Here is an 18177-nt window from a genome sequence, read left to right on the forward strand (position 1 = left end):
CAGAAGTTAACCAGTCATTCATGAAACCTAATACTCTTTGAATGCATGTTTTAATCAATCACATGGAAAAGAATTAGATGAAATGGGATTTATCCATACTGCATAGTAACTTGTACAAAAAATAACTGAAAAGTGTATTCTCCTACTACAAACTATTATAATATCCATCATGACTTTTGTATAAAAGGGCAGCTTCACAAAACAACAAACTTCGAATTCTCCTGTACATGTGAACCTTTATATACAATAAGGAAATTGGTATGATTGCTAATGAGGCAACAACCAGCAGAGTTCAAATGACATGGATATCGCAAATATAATCACTGCTCGGCCTCAAATATTAAGAAAACTCCATACCATATAGTTAACTGAGAAGGGCCAGACATGTAAATGAGATACAACGCAACGTGAAAACTGTTAAATTGTTTATATGATTTTTAATTTGTTAATACAAATCTTAATTCTCGGCATATCTGACAACAATGTGTTTCTTGATGTTTGTTTTATTTACTTAATATATGTCTGTGTACCTTTTTTCCCTTTGTGGTTGCTATCAAAATAATGTTAACCCAACATTTTTGATACTGTGATTTATTTAAAATGATTGCTGCTTCAGTAATTAAAAAAAATCTTTGAATCTTTTTTCTTATAAAATTGAAGCTGTTTATGATACAATGAAAATTCTAATATTTATATAGATTTTTTAATTCTTCACATTTTACACATAACATCTGTGTCCCGAAATCATCATTGGTTTGTCTACAAAATAAAGTAAATGTTAATAAAATCATATTAATTTTTGGTCACCAGCATAGCATATATGAAAAACAAAATGTTTGGAAAAAACATCATACAGAATATACATTTAGAAATGTCTTGCTGCAAGCTGAATCCCGCTACGGGGTGCGATATTATTCGCTGTGGTGATGACACGACCCATTGGTGGCATTGGTTGTTTCCTGCTCTTTTGTTGGGTTGATGTCTCTTTGACATATTCCCTGTCTGTATTTTCTATCAAAATCATGCATGCATTTTTATCATTGTTAAAGGCCACACAGTTGCCTATACTTGCTCTCATCCACCTCATTTGAACCTCATTTGAACTTAGGGTGGATAGTTGTCTCATTGGTATTCATACCGCATGTTCTTATACTTGTATAATGTTGACCTTTTGGTACTTTTATTCTCAACAAGATGTCCTGTAATCATGTTGATGTCTACTTTTGGTAATGTATGTCATTGGGGTTCACCGGTTGCTGCCTCATTGACACCTCCTTTCATTGATGCTGCATCTATTGTTTTACTGTCTTGTTTTGCATAAAACAAATTTTCAGTGTATTCCTCGTGCCATGGTTTTGTTTCAAGGTTTAGATAGCCAATTGGTATATATTCACTGATAGTATTTGTATTCTTTTATGGACTTTTTTAGTGTGAAAAAATGCCTCTTAAAAGTGCAAAAAAGTATTTTTCTTTTTAAGTTGACCAGTCCAGACTTGGTTTACTAACAATTTATTTAAATTACTTTTCATAACAACGTGTCCCACTCCTTATATGTTTGTATAAGCTAAATGCATTTGTTTAAAAAAAATCGAGCATAAATCATTTTGACCGTTGTATATGTACAAAATCAGTGGCATCTTCTAGATATACTTTGTTTGTTTTTCTTCTGCTTATGGTTTTGAATTGCGTTCCCTCCTTCAAATGTGAACAACATTGCGCATCTCTCCCCCCCCCCTTTTTTTTTTTACACATATCAAGATGCAAACTCCTTTATACACTACATATAAATACAACAAACTTATGATCTTGGATGAAGTTCATATTTCGGCGTCATATCACTTTTCCATCAAGTATTTTTAAAGTTAACAACCCCAAAATGTATTTATAGCGTACACACGACTGTTCGAGTGGTCCCAGTCAATATAAAAAATGCCATTTATTGTATAATTATTAACTTGCTTACGTAGCACGGACATGCATGAAAGAATATAACTACTTGATGTTTCAGTTTGCATTAAAATTTATGTAACAGTTTGTGTTGTTATATCATCTTACCAAGGTTTGATGTGCTGTTATTTTCCTTCGCGGTCATGGAAGCCATGCTGTCTGGTGTTTTCCACGACTTGTATGTCGTCACAAAAAAAATATAAATAGCTTTAAACAACAATCGGTACCACTCGGGCTTTTCAATAGTAATATCGTAATATAATTTCTTCCGAAGTCAATAACCAACTTCTTGGTTATTCGTCTTGGACATTATCTTTAAAAACAAGCTAAAAAGCCGATACTATTCCGAATGTCATAAATTACCATTTTTATATCACTTGTCATCCAGACGCTCTACTTTGAAAAATAAAGCGGCTGGATGATCGAGACTAGATATGGTCGTAGACACTAAGGTGAGCAAAATAAAGGAATATAAAGCTAAGAAACGCGGAAGTATATATATGGAATCATCACTTTGATATTGAAATAGAAACTGTTTTCGACATGAGATTTTTATACAGAAAACTTATGAAACGGATGAAATTTATACAGATATGAGATCAATCGATGAAATACAGTTTGCCATTTGTAGTTTCTGTCCTCCATAATTTCAATTTTCAAGTTCCTAGAAAGTTGATTTCAAGGATATGTGCGAATTTACAGAAACGACGTCCACGAATTACATGGGTATTAAAATGCACAACTACATACGCCTCCGTGGCCCAATGGATAAGGCACCGGCCTCCTAAGCGGGGATTGCGGGTTCGAGTCCCGTCGGAGGTAGACAATTTTTACTAGCGTTACAACATATTCTGCCTAAATGCACTTTTTCACAAAGATCCGTTGAAAAAAATGCTGTTATTGTAGCTACATAACGGCATTGAAATTAATTTTGTGCTTCGAAAGACTTACCAAACATGCAGCCATAACCTTTCAGCGTCCTCGAATTCACCCTAGCGTCGCTATGACAATATTCGACAATGGAGAGGATCGACGTACTTCCTTGTGAAGTCAGACTTCAGTCAAAGCGCAAATTAACGATTGTAAACTGAAAATTTCGTGTTTTTTCCTAATTTGACAAATTTACCGGTAAAGTTATATTCGTTCGTTACGACTTGTAGTGACTTAGGAATTCGTCTGTCGACCTTTTTATAACAGTTTTATCAAGGTAAATATGAACATGCCGCGGGACAAAATAAAATGAAGGTCCCGGGAAAATGAAAATAAGAGGACAGGTGAAGGAGCTAGAAGAAGATATATAGGAACACACAGAGAAAATTATAAAAAGGAATGTCTACAACACCCGTATTCCAGGCGGTCACCCATCCAAGTACTAACCGAGCTCGACGCTGCTTAACTGCGGTGATCGGACGAGAACCGGTGTTTTCAGCGTGATATGGTCGTAGACACTAAGGTGAGCAAAATAAAGGAATATAAAGCTAAGAAACGCGGGAAGTATATATATGGAATCATCACTTTGATATTGAAATAGAAACTGTTTTCGACATGAGATTTTTATACAGAAAACTTATGAAACGGATGAAATTTATACAGATATGAGATCAATCGATGAAATACAGTTTGCCATTTGTAGTTTCTGTCCTCCATAATTTCAATTTTCAAGTTCACTAGAAAGTTGATTTCAAGGATATGTGCGAATTTACAGAAACGACGTCCACGAATTACATGGGTATTAAATGCACAACTACATACGCCTCCGTGGCCCAATGGATAAGGCACCGGCCTCCTAAGCCGGGGATTGCGGGTTCGAGTCCGTCGGAGGTAGACAATTTTACTAGCGTTACAACATATTCTGCCTAAATGCACTTTTTCACAAAGATCCGTTGAAAAAATGCTGTTATTGTAGCTACATAACGCATTTGAAATTAATTTTGTGCTTCGAAAGACTTACCAAACATGCAGCCATAACCTTTCAGCGTCCTCGAATTCACCCTAGCGTCGCTATGACAATATTCGACAATGGAGAGGATCGACGTACTTCCTTGTGAAGTCAGACTTCAGTCAAAGCGCAAATTAACGATTGTAAACTGAAAATTTCGTGTTTTTTCCTAATTTGACAAATTTACCGGTAAAGTTATATTCGTTCGTTACGACTTGTAGTGACTTAGGAATTCGTCTGTCGACCTTTTATAACAGTTTTATCAAGGTAAATATGAACATGCCGCGGGACAAAATAAAATGAAGTCCCGGGAAAATGAAAATAAGAGGACAGGTGAAGGAGCTAGAAGAAGATATATAGGAACACACAGAGAAAATTATAAAAAGGAATGTCTACAACACCGGTATTCCCAGGCGGTCACCCATCCAAGTACTAACCGAGCTCGACGCTGCTTAACTGCGGTGATCGGACGAGAACCGGTGTTTTCAGCGTGATATGGTCGTAGACACTAAGGTGAGCAAAATAAAGGAATATAAAGCTAAGAAACGCGGGAAGTATATATATGGAATCATCACTTTGATATTGAAATAGAAACTGTTTTCGACATGAGATTTTTATACAGAAAACTTATGAAACGGATGAAATTTATACAGATATGAGATCAATCGATGAAATACAGTTTGCCATTTGTAGTTTCTGTCCTCCATAATTTCAATTTCAAGTTCACTAGAAAGTTGATTTCAAGGATATGTGCGAATTTACAGAAACGACGTCCACGAATTACATGGGTATTAAAATGCACAACTACATACGCCTCCGTGGCCCAATGGATAAGGCACCGGCCTCCTAAGCCGGGGATTGCGGGTTCGAGTCCCGTCGGAGGTAGACAATTTTTACTAGCGTTACAACATATTCTGCCTAAATGCACTTTTTCACAAAGATCCGTTGAAAAAAATGCTGTTATTGTAGCTACATAACGGCATTTGAAATTAATTTTGTGCTTCGAAAGACTTACCAAACATGCAGCCATAACCTTTCAGCGTCCTCGAATTCACCCTAGCGTCGCTATGACAATATTCGACAATGGAGAGGATCGACGTACTTCTTGTGAAGTCAGACTTCAGTCAAGCGCAAATTAACGATTGTAAACTGAAAATTTCGTGTTTTTTCCTAATTTGACAAATTTACCGGTAAAGTTATATTCGTTCGTACGACTTGTAGTGACTTAGGAATTCGTCTGTCGACCTTTTTATAACAGTTTTATCAAGGTAAATATGAACATGCCGCGGGACAAAATAAAATGAAGGTCCCGGGAAAATGAAAATAAGAGGACAGGTGAAGGAGCTAGAAGAAGATATATAGGAACACACAGAGAAAATTATAAAAAGGAATGTCTACAACACCCGGTATTCCCAGGCGGTCACCCATCCAAGTACTAACCGAGCTCGACGCTGCTTAACTGCGGTGATCGGACGAGAACCGGTGTTTTCAGCGTGATATGGTCGTAGACACTAAGGTGAGCAAATAAAGGAATATAAAGCTAAGAAACGCGGGAAGTATATATATGGAATCATCACTTTGATATTGAAATAGAAACTGTTTTCGACATGAGATTTTTATACAGAAAACTTATGAAACGGATGAAATTTATACAGATATGAGATCAATCGATGAAATACAGTTTGCCATTTGTAGTTTCTGTCCTCCATAATTTCAATTTTCAAGTTCACTAGAAAGTTGATTTCAAGGATATGTGCGAATTTACAGAAACGACGTCCACGAATTACATGGGTATTAAAATGCACAACTACATACGCCTCCGTGGCCCAATGGATAAGGCACCGGCCTCCTAAGCCGGGGATTGCGGGTTCGAGTCCCGTCGGAGGTAGACAATTTTTACTAGCGTTACAACATATTCTGCCTAAATGCACTTTTTCACAAAGATCCGTTGAAAAAAATGCTGTTATTGTAGCTACATAACGGCATTTGAAATTAATTTTGTGCTCGAAAGACTTACCAAACATGCAGCCATAACCTTTCAGCGTCCTCGAATTCACCCTAGCGTCGCTATGACAATATTCGACAATGGAGAGGATCGACGTACTTCCTTGTGAAGTCAGACTTCAGTCAAAGCGCAAATTAACGATTGTAAACTGAAAATTTCGTGTTTTTTCCTAATTTGACAAATTTACCGGTAAAGTTATATTCGTTCGTTACGACTTGTAGTGACTTAGGAATTCGTCTGTCGACCTTTTTATAACAGTTTTATCAAGGTAAATATGAACATGCCGCGGGACAAAATAAAATGAAGGTCCCGGGAAAATGAAAATAAGAGGACAGGTGAAGGAGCTAGAAGAAGATATATAGGAACACACAGAGAAAATTATAAAAAGGAATGTCTACAACACCCGGTATTCCCAGGCGGTCACCCATCCAAGTACTAACCGAGCTCGACGCTGCTTAACTGCGGTGATCGGACGAGAACCGGTGTTTTCAGCGTGATATGGTCGTAGACACTAAGGTGAGCAAAATAAAGGAATATAAAGCTAAGAACGCGGGAAGTATATATATGGAATCATCACTTTGATATTGAAATAGAAACTGTTTTCGACATGAGATTTTTATACAGAAAACTTATGAAACGGATGAAATTTATACAGATATGAGATCAATCGATGAAATACAGTTTGCCATTTGTAGTTTCTGTCCTCCATAATTTCAATTTTCAAGTTCACTAGAAAGTTGATTTCAAGGATATGTGCGAATTTACAGAAACGACGTCCACGAATTACATGGGTATTAAAATGCACAACTACATACGCCTCCGTGGCCCAATGGATAAGGCACCGGCCTCCTAAGCCGGGGATTGCGGGTTCGAGTCCCGTCGGAGGTAGACAATTTTACTAGCGTTACAAACATATTCTGCCTAAATGCACTTTTTCACAAAGATCCGTTGAAAAAATGCTGTTATTGTAGCTACATAACGGCATTTGAAATTAATTTTGTGCTTCGAAAGACTTACCAAACATGCAGCCATAACCTTTCAGCGTCCTCGAATTCACCCTAGCGTCGCTATGACAATATTCGACAATGGAGAGGATCGACGTACTTCCTGTGAAGTCAGACTTCAGTCAAAGCGCAAATTAACGATTGTAAACTGAAAATTTCGTGTTTTTTCCTAATTTGACAAATTTACCGGTAAAGTTATATTCGTTCGTTACGACTTGTAGTGACTTAGGAATTCGTCTGTCGACCTTTTTATAACAGTTTTATCAAGGTAAATATGAACATGCCGCGGGACAAAATAAAATGAAGGTCCCGGAAAATGAAATAAGAGGACAGGTGAAGGAGCTAGAAGAAGATATATAGGAACACACAGAGAAAATTATAAAAAGGATGTCTACAACACCCGGTATTCCCAGGCGGTCACCCATCCAAGTACTAACCGAGCTCGACGCTGCTTAACTGCGGTGATCGGACGAGAACCGGTGTTTTCAGCGTGATATGGTCGTAGACACTAAGGTGAGCAAAATAAAGGAATATAAAGCTAAGAAACGCGGGAAGTATATATATGGAATCATCACTTTGATATTGAAATAGAAACTGTTTTCGACATGAGATTTTTATACAGAAAAACTTATGAAACGGATGAAATTTATACAGATATGAGATCAATCGATGAAATACAGTTTGCCATTTGTAGTTTCTGTCCTCCATAATTTCAATTTTCAAGTTCACTAGAAAGTTGATTTCAAGGATATGTGCGAATTTACAGAAACGACGTCCACGAATTACATGGGTATTAAAATGCACAACTACATACGCCTCCGTGGCCCAATGGATAAGGCACCGGCCTCCTAAGCCGGGATTGCGGGTTCGAGTCCCGTCGGAGGTAGACAATTTTTACTAGCGTTACAACATATTCTGCCTAAATGCACTTTTCACAAAGATCCGTTGAAAAAAATGCTGTTATTGTAGCTACATAACGCATTTGAAATTAATTTTGTGCTTCGAAAGACTTACCAAACATGCAGCCATAACCTTTCAGCGTCCTCGAATTCACCCTAGCGTCGCTATGACAATATTCGACAATGGAGAGGATCGACGTACTTCCTTGTGAAGTCAGACTTCAGTCAAAGCGCAAATTAACGATTGTAAACTGAAAATTTCGTGTTTTTTCCTAATTTGACAAATTTACCGGTAAAGTTATATTCGTTCGTTACGACTTGTAGTGACTTAGGAATTCGTCTGTCGACCTTTTTATAACAGTTTTATCAAGGTAAATATGAACATGCCGCGGGACAAAATAAAATGAAGGTCCCGGGAAAATGAAAATAAGAGGACAGGTGAAGGAGCTAGAAGAAGATATATAGGAACACACAGAGAAAATTATAAAAAGGAATGTCTACAACACCCGGTATTCCCAGGCGGTCACCCATCCAAGTACTAACCGAGCTCGACGCTGCTTAACTGCGGTGATCGGACGAGAACCGGTGTTTTCAGCGTGATATGGTCGTAGACACTAAGGTGAGCAAATAAAGGAATATAAAGCTAAGAAACGCGGGAAGTATATATATGGAATCATCACTTTGATATTGAAATAGAAACTGTTTTCGACATGAGATTTTTATACAGAAAACTTATGAAACGGATGAAATTTATACAGATATGAGATCAATCGATGAAATACAGTTTGCCATTTGTAGTTTCTGTCCTCCATAATTTCAATTTTCAAGTTCACTAGAAAGTTGATTTCAAGGATATGTGCGAATTTACAGAAACGACGTCCACGAATTACATGGGTATTAAAATGCACAACTACATACGCCTCCGTGGCCCAATGGATAAGGCACCGGCCTCCTAAGCCGGGGATTGCGGGTTCGAGTCCCGTCGGAGGTAGACAATTTTTACTAGCGTTACAACATATTCTGCCTAAATGCACTTTTTCACAAAGATCCGTTGAAAAAAATGCTGTTATTGTAGCTACATAACGGCATTTGAAATTAATTTTGTGCTTCGAAAGACTTACCAAACATGCAGCCATAACCTTTCAGCGTCCTCGAATTCACCCTAGCGTCGCTATGACAATATTCGACAATGGAGAGGATCGACGTACTTCCTTGTGAAGTCAGACTTCAGTCAAAGCGCAAATTAACGATTGTAAACTGAAAATTTCGTGTTTTTTCCTAATTTGACAAATTTACCGGTAAAGTTATATTCGTTCGTTACGACTTGTAGTGACTTAGGAATTCGTCTGTCGACCTTTTTATAACAGTTTTATCAAGGTAAATATGAACATGCCGCGGACAAAATAAATGAAGGTCCCGGGAAAATGAAAATAAGAGGACAGGTGAAGGAGCTAGAAGAAGATATATAGGAACACACAGAGAAAATTATAAAAAGGAATGTCTACAACACCCGGTATTCCCAGGCGGTCACCCATCAAGTACTAACCGAGCTCGACGCTGCTTAACTGCGGTGATCGGACGAGAACCGGTGTTTTCAGCGTGATATGGTCGTAGACACTAAGGTGAGCAAAATAAAGGAATATAAAGCTAAGAAACGCGGGAAGTATATATATGGAATCATCACTTTGATATTGAAATAGAAACTGTTTTCGACATGAGATTTTTATACAGAAAACTTATGAAACGGATGAAATTTATACAGATATGAGATCAATCGATGAAATACAGTTTGCCATTTGTAGTTTCTGTCCTCCATAATTTCAATTTCAAGTTCACTAGAAAGTTGATTTCAAGGATATGTGCGAATTTACAGAAACGACGTCCACGAATTACATGGGTATTAAAATGCACAACTACATACGCCTCCGTGGCCCAATGGATAAGGCACCGGCCTCCTAAGCGGGGATTGCGGGTTCGAGTCCCGTCGGAGGTAGACAATTTTTACTAGCGTTACAACATATTCTGCCTAAATGCACTTTTTCACAAAGATCCGTTGAAAAAAATGCTGTTATTGTAGCTACATAACGGCATTTGAAATTAATTTTGTGCTTCGAAAGACTTACCAAACATGCAGCCATAACCTTTCAGCGTCCTCGAATTCACCCTAGCGTCGCTATGACAATATTCGACAATGGAGAGGATCGACGTACTTCCTTGTGAAGTCAGACTTCAGTCAAAGCGCAAATTAACGATTGTAAACTGAAAATTTCGTGTTTTTCCTAATTTGACAAATTTACCGGTAAAGTTATATTCGTTCGTTACGACTTGTAGTGACTTAGGATTCGTCTGTCGACCTTTTTATAACAGTTTTATCAAGGTAAATATGAACATGCCGCGGGACAAAATAAAATGAAGGTCCCGGGAAAATGAAAATAAGAGGACAGGTGAAGGAGCTAGAAGAAGATATATAGGAACACACAGAGAAAATTATAAAAAGGAATGTCTACAACACCCGGTATTCCCAGGCGGTCACCCATCCAAGTACTAACCGAGCTCGACGCTGCTTAACTGCGGTGATCGGACGAGAACCGGTGTTTTCAGCGTGATATGGTCGTAGACACTAAGGTGAGCAAAATAAAGGAATATAAAGCTAAGAAACGCGGAAGTATATATATGGAATCATCACTTTGATATTGAAATAGAAACTGTTTTCGACATGAGATTTTTATACAGAAAACTTATGAAACGGATGAAATTTATACAGATATGAGATCAATCGATGAAATACAGTTTGCCATTTGTAGTTTCTGTCCTCCATAATTTCAATTTTCAAGTTCACTAGAAAGTTGATTTCAAGGATATGTGCGAATTTACAGAAACGACGTCCACGAATTACATGGGTATTAAAATGCACAACTACATACGCCTCCGTGGCCCAATGGATAAGGCACCGGCCTCCTAAGCCGGGGATTGCGGGTTCGAGTCCCGTCGGAGGTAGACAATTTTTACTAGCGTTACAACATATTCTGCCTAAATGCACTTTTTCACAAAGATCCGTTGAAAAAAATGCTGTTATTGTAGCTACATAACGGCATTTGAAATTAATTTTGTGCTTCGAAAGACTTACCAAACATGCAGCCATAACCTTTCAGCGTCCTCGAATTCACCCTAGCGTCGCTATGACAATATTCGACAATGGAGAGGATCGACGTACTTCCTTGTGAAGTCAGACTTCAGTCAAAGCGCAAATTAACGATTGTAAACTGAAAATTTCGTGTTTTTTCCTAATTTGACAAATTTACCGGTAAAGTTATATTCGTTCGTTACGACTTGTAGTGACTTAGGAATTCGTCTGTCGACCTTTTATAACAGTTTTATCAAGGTAAATATGAACATGCCGCGGGACAAAATAAAATGAAGGTCCCGGGAAATGAAAATAAGAGGACAGGTGAAGGAGCTAGAAGAAGATATATAGGAACACACAGAGAAAATTATAAAAAGGAATGTCTACAACACCCGGTATTCCAGGCGGTCACCCATCCAAGTACTAACCGAGCTCGACGCTGCTTAACTGCGGTGATCGGACGAGAACCGGTGTTTTCAGCGTGATATGGTCGTAGACACTAAGGTGAGCAAAATAAAGGAATATAAAGCTAAGAAACGCGGGAAGTATATATATGGAATCATCACTTTGATATTGAAATAGAAACTGTTTTCGACATGAGATTTTTATACAGAAAACTTATGAAACGGATGAAATTTATACAGATATGAGATCAATCGATGAAATACAGTTTGCCATTTGTAGTTTCTGTCCTCCATAATTTCAATTTTCAAGTTCACTAGAAAGTTGATTTCAAGGATATGTGCGAATTTACAGAAACGACGTCCACGAATTACATGGGTATTAAAATGCACAACTACATACGCCTCCGTGGCCCAATGGATAAGGCACCGGCCTCCTAAGCCGGGGATTGCGGGTTCGAGTCCCGTCGGAGGTAGACATTTTTACTAGCGTTACAACATATTCTGCCTAAATGCACTTTTTCACAAAGATCCGTTGAAAAAAATGCTGTTATTGTAGCTACATAACGGCATTTGAAATTAATTTTGTGCTTCGAAAGACTTACCAAACATGCAGCCATAACCTTTCAGCGTCCTCGAATTCACCCTAGCGTCGCTATGACAATATTCGACAATGGAGAGGATCGACGTACTTCCTTGTGAAGTCAGACTTCAGTCAAAGCGCAAATTAACGATTGTAAACTGAAAATTTCGTGTTTTTCCTAATTTGACAAATTTACCGGTAAAGTTATATTCGTTCGTTACGACTTGTAGTGACTTAGGAATTCGTCTGTCGACCTTTTTATAACAGTTTTATCAAGGTAAATATGAACATGCCGCGGGACAAAATAAAATGAAGGTCCCGGGAAAATGAAAATAAGAGGACAGGTGAAGGAGCTAGAAGAAGATATATAGGAACACACAGAGAAAATTATAAAAAGGAATGTCTACAACACCCGGTATTCCCAGGCGGTCACCCATCCAAGTACTAACCGAGCTCGACGCTGCTTAACTGCGGTGATCGGACGAGAACCGGTGTTTTCAGCGTGATATGGTCGTAGACACTAAGGTGAGCAAAATAAAGGAATATAAAGCTAAGAAACGCGGGAAGTATATATATGGAATCATCACTTTGATATTGAAATAGAAACTGTTTTCGACATGAGATTTTTATACAGAAAACTTATGAAACGGATGAAATTTATACAGATATGAGATCAATCGATGAAATACAGTTTGCCATTTGTAGTTTCTGTCCTCCATAATTTCAATTTTCAAGTTCACTAGAAAGTTGATTTCAAGGATATGTGCGAATTTACAGAAACGACGTCCACGAATTACATGGGTATTAAAATGCACAACTACATACGCCTCCGTGGCCAATGGATAAGGCACCGGCCTCCTAAGCCGGGGATTGCGGGTTCGAGTCCCGTCGGAGGTAGACAATTTTTACTAGCGTTACAACATATTCTGCCTAAATGCACTTTTTCACAAAGATCCGTTGAAAAAAATGCTGTTATTGTAGCTACATAACGGCATTTGAAATTAATTTTGTGCTTCGAAAGACTTACCAAACATGCAGCCATAACCTTTCAGCGTCCTCGAATTCACCCTAGCGTCGCTATGACAATATTCGACAATGGAGAGGATCGACGTACTTCCTTGTGAAGTCAGACTTCAGTCAAAGCGCAAATTAACGATTGTAAACTGAAAATTTCGTGTTTTTCCTATTTGACAAATTTACCGGTAAAGTTATATTCGTTCGTTACGACTTGTAGTGACTTAGGAATTCGTCTGTCGACCTTTTATAACAGTTTTATCAAGGTAAATATGAACATGCCGCGGGACAAAATAAAATGAAGGTCCCGGGAAAATGAAAATAAGAGGACAGGTGAAGGAGCTAGAAGAAGATATATAGGAACACACAGAGAAAATTATAAAAGGAATGTCTACAACACCCGGTATTCCCAGGCGGTCACCCATCCAAGTACTAACCGAGCTCGACGCTGCTTAACTGCGGTGATCGGACGAGAACCGGTGTTTTCAGCGTGATATGGTCGTAGACACTAAGGTGAGCAAAATAAAGGAATATAAAGCTAAGAAACGCGGGAAGTATATATATGGAATCATCACTTTGATATTGAAATAGAAACTGTTTTCGACATGAGATTTTTATACAGAAAACTTATGAAACGGATGAAATTTATACAGATATGAGATCAATCGATGAAATACAGTTTGCCATTTGTAGTTTCTGTCCTCCATAATTTCAATTTTCAAGTTCACTAGAAAGTTGATTTCAAGGATATGTGCGAATTTACAGAAACGACGTCCACGAATTACATGGGTATTAAAATGCACAACTACATACGCCTCCGTGGCCCAATGGATAAGGCACCGGCCTCCTAAGCCGGGGATTGCGGGTTCGAGTCCCGTCGGAGGTAGACAATTTTTACTAGCGTTACAACATATTCTGCCTAAATGCACTTTTTCACAAAGATCCGTTGAAAAAAATGCTGTTATTGTAGCTACATAACGGCATTTGAAATTAATTTTGTGCTTCGAAAGACTTACCAAACATGCAGCCATAACCTTTCAGCGTCCTCGAATTCACCCTAGCGTCGCTATGACAATATTCGACAATGGAGAGGATCGACGTACTTCCTTGTGAAGTCAGACTTCAGTCAAAGCGCAAATTAACGATTGTAAACTGAAAATTTCGTGTTTTTTCCTAATTTGACAAATTTACCGGTAAAGTTATATTCGTTCGTTACGACTTGTAGTGACTTAGGAATTCGTCTGTCGACCTTTTTATAACAGTTTTATCAAGGTAAATATGAACATGCCGCGGGACAAAATAAAATGAAGGTCCCGGGAAAATGAAAATAAGAGGACAGGTGAAGGAGCTAGAAGAAGATATATAGGAACACACAGAGAAAATTATAAAAAGGAATGTCTACAACACCCGGTATTCCAGGCGGTCACCCATCCAAGTACTAACCGAGCTCGACGCTGCTTAACTGCGGTGATCGGACGAGAACCGGTGTTTTCAGCGTGATATGGTCGTAGACACTAAGGTGAGCAAAATAAAGGAATATAAAGCTAAGAAACGCGGGAAGTATATATATGGAATCATCACTTTGATATTGAAATAGAAACTGTTTTCGACATGAGATTTTTATACAGAAAACTTATGAAACGGATGAAATTTATACAGATATGAGATCAATCGATGAAATACAGTTTGCCATTTGTAGTTTCTGTCCTCCATAATTTCAATTTCAAGTTCACTAGAAAGTTGATTTCAAGGATATGTGCGAATTTACAGAAACGACGTCCACGAATTACATGGTATTAAAATGCACAACTACATACGCCTCCGTGGCCCAATGGATAAGGCACCGGCCTCCTAAGCCGGGGATTGCGGGTTCGAGTCCCGTCGGAGGTAGACAATTTTTACTAGCGTTACAACATATTCTGCCTAAATGCACTTTTCACAAAGATCCGTTGAAAAAAATGCTGTTATTGTAGCTACATAACGGCATTTGAAATTAATTTTGTGCTTCGAAAGACTTACCAAACATGCAGCCATAACCTTTCAGCGTCCTCGAATTCACCTAGCGTCGCTATGACAATATTCGACAATGGAGAGGATCGACGTACTTCCTTGTGAAGTCAGACTTCAGTCAAAGCGCAAATTAACGATTGTAAACTGAAAATTTCGTGTTTTTTCCTAATTTGACAAATTTACCGGTAAAGTTATATTCGTTCGTTACGACTTGTAGTGACTTAGGATTCGTCTGTCGACCTTTTTATAACAGTTTTATCAAGGTAAATATGAACATGCCGCGGGACAAAATAAAATGAAGGTCCCGGGAAAATGAAAATAAGAGGACAGGTGAAGGAGCTAGAAGAAGATATATAGGAACACACAGAGAAAATTATAAAAAGGAATGTCTACAACACCCGGTATTCCCAGGCGGTCACCCATCCAAGTACTAACCGAGCTCGACGCTGCTTAACTGCGGTGATCGGACGAGAACCGGTGTTTTCAGCGTGATATGGTCGTAGACACTAAGGTGAGCAAAATAAAGGAATATAAAGCTAAGAAACGCGGGAAGTATATATATGGAATCATCACTTTGATATTGAAATAGAAACTGTTTTCGACATGAGATTTTTATACAGAAAACTTATGAAACGGATGAAATTTATACAGATATGAGATCAATCGATGAAATACAGTTTGCCATTTGTAGTTTCTGTCCTCCATAATTTCAATTTTCAAGTTCACTAGAAAGTTGATTTCAAGGATATGTGCGAATTTACAGAAACGACGTCCACGAATTACATGGGTATTAAAATGCACAACTACATACGCCTCCGTGGCCCAATGGATAAGGCACCGGCCTCCTAAGCCGGGGATTGCGGGTTCGAGTCCCGTCGGAGGTAGACAATTTTTACTAGCGTTACAACATATTCTGCCTAAATGCACTTTTTCACAAAGATCCGTTGAAAAAAATGCTGTTATTGTAGCTACATAACGGCATTTGAAATTAATTTTGTGCTTCGAAAGACTTACCAAACATGCAGCCATAACTTTCAGCGTCCTCGAATTCACCCTAGCGTCGCTATGACAATATTCGACAATGGAGAGGATCGACGTACTTCCTTGTGAAGTCAGACTTCAGTCAAAGCGCAAATTAACGATTGTAAACTGAAAATTTCGTGTTTTTCCTAATTTGACAAATTTACCGGTAAAGTTATATTCGTTCGTTACGACTTGTAGTGACTTAGGAATTCGTCTGTCGACCTTTTTATAACAGTTTTATCAAGGTAAATATGAACATGCCGCGGGACAAAATAAATGAAGGTCCGGGAAAATGAAAATAAGAGGACAGGTGAAGGAGCTAGAAGAAGATATATAGGAACACACAGAGAAAATTATAAAAAGGAATGTCTACAACACCCGGTATTCCCAGGCGGTCACCCATCCAAGTACTAACCGAGCTCGACGCTGCTTAACTGCGGTGATCGGACGAGAACCGGTGTTTTCAGCGTGATATGGTCGTAGACACTAAGGTGAGCAAAATAAAGGAATATAAAGCTAAGAAACGCGGGAAGTATATATATGGAATCATCACTTTGATATTGAAATAGAAACTGTTTTCGACATGAGATTTTTATACAGAAAACTTATGAAACGGATGAAATTTATACAGATATGAGATCAATCGATGAAATACAGTTTGCCATTTGTAGTTTCTGTCCTCCATAATTTCAATTTTCAAGTTCACTAGAAAGTTGATTTCAAGGATATGTGCGAATTTACAGAAACGACGTCCACGAATTACATGGGTATTAAAATGCACAACTACATACGCCTCCGTGGCCCAATGGATAAGGCACCGGCCTCCTAAGCCGGGGATTGCGGGTTCGAGTCCCGTCGGAGGTAGACAATTTTTACTAGCGTTACAACATATTCTGCCTAAATGCACTTTTTCACAAAGATCCGTTGAAAAAAATGCTGTTATTGTAGCTACATAACGGCATTTGAAATTAATTTTGTGCTTCGAAAGACTTACCAAACATGCAGCCATAACCTTTCAGCGTCCTCGAATTCACCCTAGCGTCGCTATGACAATATTCGACAATGGAGAGGATCGACGTACTTCCTTGTGAAGTCAGACTTCAGTCAAAGCGCAAATTAACGATTGTAAACTGAAAATTTCGTGTTTTTTCCTAATTTGACAAATTTACCGGTAAAGTTATATTCGTTCGTTACGACTTGTAGTGACTTAGGAATTCGTCTGTCGACCTTTTTATAACAGTTTTATCAAGGTAATATGAACATGCCGCGGGACAAAATAAAATGAAGGTCCCGGGAAAATGAAATAAGAGGACAGGTGAAGGAGCTAGAAGAAGATATATAGGAACACACAGAGAAAATTATAAAAAGGAATGTCTACAACACCCGGTATTCCCAGGCGGTCACCCATCCAAGTACTAACCGAGCTCGACGCTGCTTAACTGCGGTGATCGGACGAGAACCGGTGTTTTCAGCGTGATATGTCGTAGACACTAAGGTGAGCAAAATAAAGGAATATAAAGCTAAGAAACGCGGGAAGTATATATATGGAATCATCACTTTGATATTGAAATAGAAACTGTTTTCGACATGAGATTTTTATACAGAAAACTTATGAAACGGATGAAATTTATACAGATATGAGATCAATCGATGAAATACAGTTTGCCATTTGTAGTTTCTGTCCTCCATAATTTCAATTTTCAAGTTCACTAGAAGTTGATTTCAAGGATATGTGCGAATTTACAGAAACGACGTCCACGAATTACATGGGTATTAAAATGCACAACTACATACGCCTCCGTGGCCCAATGGATAAGGCACCGGCCTCCTAAGCCGGGGATTGCGGGTTCGAGTCCCGTCGGAGGTAGACAATTTTTACTAGCGTTACAACATATTCTGCCTAAATGCACTTTTCACAAAGATCCGTTGAAAAAATGCTGTTATTGTAGCTACATAACGGCATTTGAATTAATTTTGTGCTTCGAAAGACTTACCAAACATGCAGCCATAACCTTTCAGCGTCCTCGAATTCACCCTAGCGTCGCTATGACAATATTCGACAATGGAGAGGATCGACGTACTTCCTTGTGAAGTCAGACTTCAGTCAAAGCGCAAATTAACGATTGTAAACTGAAAATTTCGTGTTTTTTCCTAATTTGACAAATTTACCGGTAAAGTTATATTCGTTCGTTACGACTTGTAGTGACTTAGGAATTCGTCTGTCGACC

General features: G+C 38.4%; 26 non-coding genes across 26 annotated transcripts; 11 read left to right on the plus strand and 15 right to left on the minus strand.

Annotated features, from left to right (window-relative positions):
* Positions 1–3277: 3277 nt before the first annotated feature.
* LOC139508633 (5S ribosomal RNA) lies at positions 3278–3394 on the minus strand. Its single transcript, XR_011661376.1, has one exon. It is a non-coding gene; the product is annotated as a 5S ribosomal RNA (ribosomal RNA).
* Positions 3395–4275: 881 nt separating this feature from the next.
* Positions 4276–4393, minus strand: LOC139508627 (5S ribosomal RNA). The gene has a single exon (XR_011661371.1). It is a non-coding gene; the product is annotated as a 5S ribosomal RNA (ribosomal RNA).
* A 305-nt stretch (positions 4394–4698) lies between these two features.
* Trnar-ccu (transfer RNA arginine (anticodon CCU)) lies at positions 4699–4771 on the plus strand. Its single transcript has one exon. It is a non-coding gene; the product is annotated as a tRNA-Arg (tRNA).
* Positions 4772–5277: 506 nt separating this feature from the next.
* LOC139508622 (5S ribosomal RNA) lies at positions 5278–5396 on the minus strand. The gene has a single exon (XR_011661365.1). It is a non-coding gene; the product is annotated as a 5S ribosomal RNA (ribosomal RNA).
* A 305-nt stretch (positions 5397–5701) lies between these two features.
* Positions 5702–5774, plus strand: Trnar-ccu (transfer RNA arginine (anticodon CCU)). The gene has a single exon. It is a non-coding gene; the product is annotated as a tRNA-Arg (tRNA).
* A 508-nt stretch (positions 5775–6282) lies between these two features.
* Positions 6283–6401, minus strand: LOC139508634 (5S ribosomal RNA). Its single transcript, XR_011661377.1, has one exon. It is a non-coding gene; the product is annotated as a 5S ribosomal RNA (ribosomal RNA).
* Positions 6402–6706: 305 nt separating this feature from the next.
* Trnar-ccu (transfer RNA arginine (anticodon CCU)) lies at positions 6707–6779 on the plus strand. The gene has a single exon. It is a non-coding gene; the product is annotated as a tRNA-Arg (tRNA).
* A 504-nt stretch (positions 6780–7283) lies between these two features.
* On the minus strand, positions 7284–7402 carry LOC139508635 (5S ribosomal RNA). Its single transcript, XR_011661378.1, has one exon. It is a non-coding gene; the product is annotated as a 5S ribosomal RNA (ribosomal RNA).
* Positions 7403–8288: 886 nt separating this feature from the next.
* On the minus strand, positions 8289–8407 carry LOC139508636 (5S ribosomal RNA). Its single transcript, XR_011661379.1, has one exon. It is a non-coding gene; the product is annotated as a 5S ribosomal RNA (ribosomal RNA).
* A 305-nt stretch (positions 8408–8712) lies between these two features.
* On the plus strand, positions 8713–8785 carry Trnar-ccu (transfer RNA arginine (anticodon CCU)). The gene has a single exon. It is a non-coding gene; the product is annotated as a tRNA-Arg (tRNA).
* A 507-nt stretch (positions 8786–9292) lies between these two features.
* Positions 9293–9410, minus strand: LOC139508628 (5S ribosomal RNA). The gene has a single exon (XR_011661372.1). It is a non-coding gene; the product is annotated as a 5S ribosomal RNA (ribosomal RNA).
* Positions 9411–10294: 884 nt separating this feature from the next.
* On the minus strand, positions 10295–10413 carry LOC139508637 (5S ribosomal RNA). The gene has a single exon (XR_011661381.1). It is a non-coding gene; the product is annotated as a 5S ribosomal RNA (ribosomal RNA).
* Positions 10414–10718: 305 nt separating this feature from the next.
* On the plus strand, positions 10719–10791 carry Trnar-ccu (transfer RNA arginine (anticodon CCU)). Its single transcript has one exon. It is a non-coding gene; the product is annotated as a tRNA-Arg (tRNA).
* Positions 10792–11298: 507 nt separating this feature from the next.
* LOC139508629 (5S ribosomal RNA) lies at positions 11299–11416 on the minus strand. The gene has a single exon (XR_011661373.1). It is a non-coding gene; the product is annotated as a 5S ribosomal RNA (ribosomal RNA).
* A 306-nt stretch (positions 11417–11722) lies between these two features.
* Positions 11723–11795, plus strand: Trnar-ccu (transfer RNA arginine (anticodon CCU)). Its single transcript has one exon. It is a non-coding gene; the product is annotated as a tRNA-Arg (tRNA).
* Positions 11796–12302: 507 nt separating this feature from the next.
* Positions 12303–12421, minus strand: LOC139508623 (5S ribosomal RNA). The gene has a single exon (XR_011661366.1). It is a non-coding gene; the product is annotated as a 5S ribosomal RNA (ribosomal RNA).
* Positions 12422–13304: 883 nt separating this feature from the next.
* LOC139508624 (5S ribosomal RNA) lies at positions 13305–13423 on the minus strand. Its single transcript, XR_011661367.1, has one exon. It is a non-coding gene; the product is annotated as a 5S ribosomal RNA (ribosomal RNA).
* A 306-nt stretch (positions 13424–13729) lies between these two features.
* Trnar-ccu (transfer RNA arginine (anticodon CCU)) lies at positions 13730–13802 on the plus strand. The gene has a single exon. It is a non-coding gene; the product is annotated as a tRNA-Arg (tRNA).
* A 509-nt stretch (positions 13803–14311) lies between these two features.
* LOC139508630 (5S ribosomal RNA) lies at positions 14312–14429 on the minus strand. Its single transcript, XR_011661374.1, has one exon. It is a non-coding gene; the product is annotated as a 5S ribosomal RNA (ribosomal RNA).
* A 304-nt stretch (positions 14430–14733) lies between these two features.
* Positions 14734–14806, plus strand: Trnar-ccu (transfer RNA arginine (anticodon CCU)). The gene has a single exon. It is a non-coding gene; the product is annotated as a tRNA-Arg (tRNA).
* Positions 14807–15312: 506 nt separating this feature from the next.
* Positions 15313–15431, minus strand: LOC139508625 (5S ribosomal RNA). Its single transcript, XR_011661368.1, has one exon. It is a non-coding gene; the product is annotated as a 5S ribosomal RNA (ribosomal RNA).
* A 306-nt stretch (positions 15432–15737) lies between these two features.
* On the plus strand, positions 15738–15810 carry Trnar-ccu (transfer RNA arginine (anticodon CCU)). Its single transcript has one exon. It is a non-coding gene; the product is annotated as a tRNA-Arg (tRNA).
* Positions 15811–16315: 505 nt separating this feature from the next.
* Positions 16316–16434, minus strand: LOC139508626 (5S ribosomal RNA). The gene has a single exon (XR_011661370.1). It is a non-coding gene; the product is annotated as a 5S ribosomal RNA (ribosomal RNA).
* A 306-nt stretch (positions 16435–16740) lies between these two features.
* Trnar-ccu (transfer RNA arginine (anticodon CCU)) lies at positions 16741–16813 on the plus strand. Its single transcript has one exon. It is a non-coding gene; the product is annotated as a tRNA-Arg (tRNA).
* Positions 16814–17320: 507 nt separating this feature from the next.
* LOC139508632 (5S ribosomal RNA) lies at positions 17321–17438 on the minus strand. Its single transcript, XR_011661375.1, has one exon. It is a non-coding gene; the product is annotated as a 5S ribosomal RNA (ribosomal RNA).
* A 305-nt stretch (positions 17439–17743) lies between these two features.
* On the plus strand, positions 17744–17816 carry Trnar-ccu (transfer RNA arginine (anticodon CCU)). The gene has a single exon. It is a non-coding gene; the product is annotated as a tRNA-Arg (tRNA).
* The last annotated feature ends 361 nt before the right edge of the window (positions 17817–18177 follow it).

The sequence above is a fragment of the Mytilus edulis genome, unplaced genomic scaffold, assembly GCF_963676685.1.
Source record: "Mytilus edulis unplaced genomic scaffold, xbMytEdul2.2 SCAFFOLD_2066, whole genome shotgun sequence".
NCBI lineage: Eukaryota > Metazoa > Mollusca > Bivalvia > Mytilida > Mytilidae > Mytilus > Mytilus edulis.